At 59.6% G+C, this 8,180-nt stretch overlaps 1 long non-coding RNA gene across 1 annotated transcript; it reads right to left on the reverse strand.

Annotated features, from left to right (window-relative positions):
- Positions 1-5,992: 5,992 nt before the first annotated feature.
- LOC143684555 (uncharacterized) lies at positions 5,993-7,857 on the reverse strand. The gene is made up of 3 exons (XR_013176075.1): positions 7,696-7,857; positions 7,260-7,325; positions 5,993-6,358 (listed from the first exon to the last, which is right to left on the reverse strand). It is a non-coding gene; the product is annotated as an uncharacterized LOC143684555 (long non-coding RNA).
- Between the last annotated feature and the right edge of the window lie 323 nt (positions 7,858-8,180).

The raw sequence follows: 8,180 nt of genomic DNA on the forward strand, positions 1-8,180 counted from the left end.
AATGATTTTACTTGGAGAGTTGGGCTTAAAGAGACACAGGTCACATCTGAGCAACAAAAGAGGTTTCCTGGAAGCAACTCTAACGCATAATTATGGGTAGAGTTAGCTTCTCCCCTATATAAATAAGCTTCACAAGAAAAAACCTCAAGATCAAGGGCTAGGAATATTGACTTGGGAGTCCCTAATGCATTAAGAGTTTCCCCATGGTAAAGCTCAACTGTTCCATAGTTTTTCTCCAGTCCCTCAAGAGACTTTGCCAATACTTTTTAATTATCTGCCCAATATATTCTGGGATACATCAGAATTACAAGCCCTCATTTCCAGTCTAAGCTCCCTGTGTTTGGGTTGTTTAAATAAGCTATCCACAAAGGTTGACTTAGGAAATTTTAGGAAATTTAGGTTTTGGACAAAATAAACCTCTCTTCCTTTGGTGTCACACAGTAGATGAACTTCTAAAATATGATTTTTTTTTCTAATTAAGTAGAAAGTTAAAAATCAGTTCTGAAATTACACACAGGCAGTCCATAAAACAGGCAGCTGCTCGGGCCTGAGCAGGAACGAGCCACGGTCTGGGTCCAGGCATGCCAGGCAGGCGGGGGCCACTTTAGTTTCTCAGGGGAGCCAATGGCTTTCCCTTAAACCATTACTTTCTGTGGTTTCTGAAATAGCAGCTGTGGAAGGTGTTTCGTGGGGGGGATATTCCCTCCTCAAACCCAGAGAGAAGCATCAACTCCTGGCAGGAGGCCAGAGTTCAGAATGATCTAGAAAGATATGGAGGGGGGCTTGAGAGGAAAAATGTCCCAAGCGCAGCCTGCAGGAGTCCTCACCCAGGCTGGGGCGTGGCCAAGGCTGCCGCAGAGGGCGGGGAGAGCGGGGCAGAGGGTGGAGGGCAGGGGCGGGGGGCGGGCTGTGGCACCAACCAACCCCACAGACAGAGGCCCCACCCCCACCCCGCTCCAGAGCCCCGTGCCTCCCCTCTGTGGTCCCCGCCCCTGCCCCAGGGCGCTCTCTAGAGAGGGTTTCTGGGCAAGTCTCCTGCGCGGCTGTACTGAGCCCCACAAACCAGGTGGCTCTAAAAGAGAAGCTTCTTCTGGCAGTCCTGGAGGAGGGGCAGGGTCAGCTGCGCCTGGGGTACGGCCCCTCCGCCCCTGCCCCGCCCCCTTCTTCTCCCATGCGCCAGCTTTTCCTCTCTTATAAGGACCCTGGCCCCCAGGGAACCCGGGACAGCTCACTCAAGACCCTTCACTTAATTCCAACTGCAAAGACCCTTTTTCCCAAAAAGGTCCGATTTGCAAATTTGGGGTGAGCACAGGACACACCTTTCTGGGGCACCATCTGCTCACCCCACCTTCCTCTCTGGCTCCTGGAACCTCCCCCAGAGGCAGCCGGTGGCTGTGTCGTCTGTCCAGGCTGTTCCATTAGTCCAGGCTGAGTCCAGGCCATGCCATCTGTCTAGGCCATGCTCTCTGTCCTGGCTGTTCTGTCTGTCCAGGCTGTACTGTCTGTCCACTGCCTGGACATTCAGGGCCTGCCATGGGCCGCTGCCCACATGGACCTGTTTGACACACAGAGAGGGGCAGTGGGGCAGGCCCTCGAGGGGGTGCCTTCTGGATTCAGGAGGAGCTGGGGGTGCTGGACAGCGGCAGGAAATCCGCGCCAAGGGAGGGACGGAAGGAAAGCATGCTGGGTGGCTGGGCTAGCGCAGCTCCCCATGGTGGTTCCAGGCCCAACTCCTTAGTCCCCCTACCACCACGGGGCTGGAGGGAGAACTGGGCGGCCCCAGGGGGTGCAGACAGGGGCCATGCCCAAGGAAAGGGGCAGGCTTGGAGCTAGGGTTGCGGGCCTGGCTTGGGGATCCTCATCCGACAGGCGCAGGACAGCAAAGGTGAGGGGGTGGGGGCAGAGCAGGGCTCTTGGAGACCTGGCCTTCCTCCACCAGGGTTCTGCCCACCTCCTCCTCCCCCCTCTCCCTCAGTCTCCCCCAGGCCCGGGAGCCTGGCCTTGTCCCCTCCTACCTGCCCAGCAGCCCACCTGTACTGCATAGCACATGGGATTCCTGAGGGTGTCTTACCATTCTCAGAACAAAGAGAACAAAAGGAAGAAAAAATTGCGAATTCTTTTTCCTTGTTAACCTCCTTTCCCTTTTCCCTTCTGTAGGTCGGGAGGGAAATCCTGCCTGCTGGGATGCGTGGGAGGCCCCATGGCTCTCCTCAGCTCAGTTCAGGGCCAAGACCCGAGAAGGGAGTGGGCAGCAGGCAGAAGACCACAGGCAGGGGACAGCGGGCAGGGACAGTAGGCAAGGGACAGAGAGCAGGGGACAACAGGCAGAGAACAGAGCTGCAGATAGCCCAGGGTCCCAGCCCAGGGGTTCTTCCATGTCACCTCTGGGGGGCAGGGCCAGGGCAGGCCGAGGCATGGGGGGTAGGGTCACGGCGCAAGCCCCGCGCACGCCTGCGAGACTTCCCGCCTGGAGAGCAGAAGCCACAGGGCAACATGAGACCCACGTCCATGGAAGGAGAGATGGCCACGTTGCTGGCTGACCTCTCCCTCCGACCACAGCCACAGTGGCCAGTTTCAGAGCTGCACGGAGAACTGCGGAGGCATCCCTTGCCCTCCTGCTGGCCTCTGCCCCCCTTGGCGCTGCCTCTGGTTGGCAGGGGCAGTCGGCACCCCCCAGCGGCCCCCCGTTCACACGGAGAGCGCGATGCACAGGAAGCCCTCGGGCGGCCGTGGAGCCCAGTAGGACACAGCCCTTGGCTTCCATTTTCTCCGCAGTGACCTTTGTCGCAAACACCGAGGAAAGACCCGTCCAGGCAGCCTGAAGCCTCGATCTTCCCTGTGTGCACAGCTCAGTGGAGGAAATGTGAGAGCGGAATCACGCACTCTGCTGTGCGCCCTGAGGCACGTACATGGTCATCTATGGGCCGGACAATGGGCCTCAGGGGGGACCAGGTGTGCCCAGCTGAGAGTCCTCCCAGTTTGGGCAGAATGGAAACAGGATACCTCGCAGACGTCCAGCCAAACCCCTAATCCCCAGGAGGGGTGCCGGGAGGGGCTGCGCCAGTCGATAGGACACATTAATAAGGAGCACGCGGAGGTGCCTGCGAAGTGTGCAGAGGGGACGAGGCGGTGCACGTAAAGTGTGCAAAGGAGACAAGGTGGGGACTGTAGAGTGTGCAAAAGAGGAGGAGAAGGTGCGTGTGAAGTGTAAGGCTGGGATGAGGCAGTGCTGTAGTGTGTGGAGGGGACGAGGCAGCGCCTGGAAAGCATGCTCATGGGGCAGGGTGGCACAGGTAAAGTGGAAGACAAGCAGGGAGTGGGGAGAGAGAACACGGACCCTCACCTGGGGTAGGTAGATGGGCTGGCGAGAAGCGGGGTGTCCAGATCATCCAGTCCCCCTGCGCTGGTGGTTGCCATGGCTGAGGAACACGGGTCCTTGGGAAATAAAGACGAGCAAGCCCTACCTAGGTGCTGCCTCAAGAAATGGTTAAGACAGGAGGAGGGGAAGGAGGTGGGCCAGGTGGATTCTCCTAGAAAGGGATGGTGGCAAGTCTGGTCCGACCACCTGACAGCCGTGGGCAAGGTCTGAACAGGCTGAGGGGTGTTTCCCACCCATCTGCCCATGGGGACCCACTCCCACTGTGCCGTGGCCCTGCCTCCCGGCTCCCACGTGGCCTGCACCCCTGGGCTGAGTGCAGACATTGGCAAACCCCTGTACCTTACCCCAGCTGGTAGGAAGTGCGGACAGGCCAGGTGGAGGGCCACTGGGACAGCTGCTCTGAGCTGGACTCGGTTGAGCAGGCAAAGGGGTGGCTGCAGGGCTGTGGACCAGACGGGAGGGCACCTGTGCCCCTGCCCCAGGCTCAGACCCGCAGCTGAGGGGGCACTTCCCTTCCAAACTAGCCAAAGCGGCTAGTTCCCCTTGGACACCGAGGGTGGCTCGGGGTGTGTTTTCTGGAATTGGGTTGGCAGCCAGCACGGGGTGTGTGGGGAAGCCCGTGTGCCTTGGTGGGGCATTTGCCTGCCTCACTGATTGCTTCTCCATCATGTAGGGCCGAACAGCTTCCCAGGTCCCTGCTCGCACTGGGTTCAGCGGCTGGCGGCATGAGTGGGACACTCCCCACGGTGATAGGCGTGGACATGCCTGGGAGGTTTACTCATCACAGAGCAGATCTTCCTCCAGGCACAAATGCACAAACTGAGGCCACTTCTTGGGTGCATGGAGACCCCGCTCACTCCTCCAGACAGTGTTTGGAGGTGGGAGTGGATGGGTTGGGGCAGGCCTGACATCATGCCCCTGCAGCTGTGCCCAGATGTGGAGAGCTGTGGGGGGAGCCTGGCTGCCCGTGGAGGCTGCTGCGGCCCATCTATCTTTTGCAGCATTGCCCCAGCCTGAGCAGGGCTGCAAGGGCCCAGGGTCCCACAGGGCGCACCAGGGCCCATCCTCGCCCTTTTGGTTTCCACACGTGAAGCGAGGCAGTGAGGGATCCCTCAGCCAAGGGCTGGTCCGGCCCACAGGGGGTCATCACACTAACAATCCAGGTCCACTGTTCCGGGGGGCTCCTGGGACCGCAGATGAGGGCCAGGGGAGGCCCCTGAGAGAGCGACCTGCCTCTGCATATGCACCATGGGCTCAGACGACACCACTTCACTTCCAGGCAAGGCAGGACGTGGCGCCGAGGTTTCCAGGAGCCCACAGGCCTTTGGGGATAGACCTCAGAGAGATGATGTCTCCGTGCACTGAAAGCAGGAAGAACCCTGTGGCAAGTTGAGCACTGCCTTGGGGAGAGTGCGAAGCCACGTCCTGGGAGGTTTGTCTAGTGACAGGGGATGGTGCCCTGTGACATTTCTCCCCTAATGCTGGCATGAAAACACATGCATGCACACACGTGTGGACACATACCCCCATTTGTGCACACATGGGCCTCCCACCCCCAGAGCAACGCTTGCCAGCACCCTCCTCCCTGATGGCAACTCCCGGGGGCAGGTGTTATCACCTGCGCGATGGGACGGGCACCTTGCGGGAGCAATTCAGTCCCTGACCGGACTCAGCGCAGGGTCCCTCCCTGGGCTGTTCCTGCTGCTCCTGCATGGCAGATGAGGAGACGGGGCCAGAGGGACTGGGACACACTACCCAGAGAGGGGCCGCCCAGGCCACTGGCTCCTTCCTCCTCCAGGAAGCCCCCCTGGGGCCTTGGTACTGGGCTGGTGCTACAATTCCCAGGTTGCCCATCCCTGTGTGGTTGGGTCAGACTCAGCCCAAGAGGCATTATCATGGGCTGCAGAGGTCAGAGTGGGGTGCTGAGTCACGGTCCCCACCCTGCCAGCTCCTCTCTGTTGACTTCCCAGAGGCGTGAGCCACTCCATGGGGGAGAACACCAATCCCCTGTAAGCCGCCTGTCAGCCCCAGTTGTCCCTGCTCCCCTCCCCGGTGGCCCTCTGATGCCCTGCCTGGCCCCGCACAGCCCTGCCCTGGAGTCCGGTCCGACAGGTACACAGGCCAGGGCTGAGCTGCCGATGGGGCACGGGTGGGATGCAGGAGCCATTAGAGGACACACAGGAGCAGAAAGGCACACGGGTGAACCAACAGGCATGCGGCAGCGGGAAAAGCGGGCAGAGAGTGGGAACAGGCGACGAATCAAACCAGAACCTGAGGCAATAAACACGCACAACGAGGAGCAAACCCGGCAGTGACTGGGGAAATGCAGATCAAATGAGATGCTACTTCCCAGGTATCAGATAACCCAAAATTGAGAAGCGTGACACATTCCCAAGGGGTGCCAAGAACTCAAGGAAAAGGGATTTTCACCACCTCCCGCGTTAGAAGCACCGCACAGCCCCACTGGAGGAAACGCCTGCACCTGCGAACGTTGAAGAAGTCGCCAGCGCCAGGCCCCTGCTCCTGCAGCACCCTATCTACCTGCCAGCAGCTCCCCGCGAGCGTGGGCCCGGGGTCGGCTGCCATCGGAGGCCAATAAATCAGTTACGGCACAACCTTGCGAAGGAATTCCAGATAGCCATTTACTCAGGGACTGAAGCTGAGTGTGTGGGGAAATACCGAAAAGTAGGAATTGAAGAAAGAAGTTGCAGAATAACATTGAGGCTGTGATGCCATGTAGGGAAAGCTCAGCAAGCAAAGCAAGAGAAGCCTGTCTCAGGACATGTAACGTGGGGTAAAATGCGAAGCTAAGTGCAGGAGGACAGCACTGAGCATGGCCCCGGATCCCGCTGGGAGGCACCTGCAGGGCAGTGGCTCACCGTGGCTGGAGGTGGGGGACGTCCACAATGCGGGCAAGCCGGGGGCACACCGCATGAGCGAATTAAACCAGACACAGAGGGACAGGTCCTGTAGGTTCCACTGATAGGAAACATCAGAGAAGGCAAATAAATCCAGAGACAGGAAGCAGACGAGAGGCCCTAGGGGCCAGGAGAGGAAACAGGGAATTAGGCTTGGGGGGCACGGAGTTTCTGGTTGGGGGTGGGGGTGCTGACAGGGGCACGACACCGTGAGCGCAGTTAATGCCACTTTGTGTACTTAGAACAGTTAGAATGGGAATTTTGTGTTTTAAATGTCACTACGATAATTTTTAAGTTTTCAGGGAGAAACATGGCTGGCTACAGGAAGATCTGTAGAAACCATGCGTTCCAACGGAAAGGATGGGTACTGGCAGCAGGAAGGGTCGGACGAGGGTGTTGAGTCAGCTGCCAGGCTTGGAGCCTGGGGCTGGGGGCTGTGCTCCCCAGCTGGGTCCTGGGTGCCCTTCATCTGGGGCTCAGAAAGCCCACAGGGACTCCTCAAGGGCCTGCCCAGCTGCCGGCTCAACGCAGGCCGTGCCTCAGTTTACCCCTCCATGAATTTCTGTGACAGAGCCTGGGAGCATGGTGGGTGCTCAGACCCCCACACAGCAATGCCAATGCCCGTGACGGACGGACGGCAGCCTCCAATGAGCGGCCATGGGGATTGGGGTGCTCGCACAGAGGGGTACGGCTGGTGCTCCAGACGGGGCGAGCAGCCCCTGCTTTCTATCCCAGCAGTTGGGGTAAGACTCTGGAGATGGTCAGGGGCCTGGTCTGGCAGGGACAGTGTGTGGCAGGAAGTGTGGGGAACAGGGCCAGGGGTCCTAAGGCTCTGCACCTAGAGGGGGACAGCTCTAACAGACTCCTCTGGCAAGAACCTGCCTGAGCAGAGTCCCCTGACCAGCTTCCCGGACCAGTGGGCCTGGGAGGACCAATTGGCCCTGGGAGACGATTGGACTCACCCGGCAGGTGGAGCAGTCAGGGAGGGCTTTCCAGCAGAGGAGACATCTAATGTGAGACCCAAAGACCTTGAGGACAATGAAGAGCCGTGGAAGGTTCCGGTCAGGGGCTTGTTGAGAAGTTTAAGAAGAGAAGGGTTTCGAGCAAAAGGGAACTGAGCATAGCCAGATGGGCTAAGGCTGGGAGATGGTGGGGGTGAAGGGGGTGGGTCAGCATTTGGAGCGGTCAGGGTACAGCAGGAGAGGGCTTGGGCCTGGTTTTGGAGATCAGTGGGATTTGGGAGGAGGAGGAGAGGGACAGGAAGGGCTGGGGGAACAGGGCAGAGGACAGCCAGCGTGGAGTGAGGGGCTGGGTGAGGAGGGGGTGCTCAGTGCAGGGCCTTGGCCAGGCGGGGCAGCCAGAGGTGTAGCTGCAACCCACACATGGGCCCGTGCTCACCTGCACTGGGGTTCTCCAAATCCACAACATTACAGGGCAGGTGCCAATGTCTTCAGCCACAAGAGCACAAATGAGGAAACTGAGGCACGAGGGATTGCGCTCCCTCAAGGCCACGCAGTTGGGGAGAGGGGAGCCAGGAGGAGAGGCGGACATGCGGCTCCTGGCCCGTGCTTGGCGTCCCGAGGGCCCCCGGCTCTGCCCGCCCTCACCCACGGCATGGGGAGCCCCAGCCTGCGTCACGGTCCCCGCCATACGGAGGTGACCTTGCCTGAGTCCCCACCCATGCCCTGTCCTCTGTCCATCTGTCCACCCATCTGCCTGTCCAACCATCTGTCCCCATGTCCTGCCGTGGGCTGTCCCCCACGTGGCCACAGGGTGTCCTGGGCACATCACAGCCTCAAGGTCAGCGTCTTCGGGCTGGGCTGCACCACACGCCTCTTCCCACAGGAGGTCCCAGAAAAGTGTCATGAGTTTTAACAAGACAA

This window comes from Tamandua tetradactyla, chromosome 1 (assembly GCF_023851605.1).
Source record: "Tamandua tetradactyla isolate mTamTet1 chromosome 1, mTamTet1.pri, whole genome shotgun sequence".
Taxonomy (NCBI): Eukaryota; Metazoa; Chordata; class Mammalia; order Pilosa; family Myrmecophagidae; genus Tamandua; species Tamandua tetradactyla.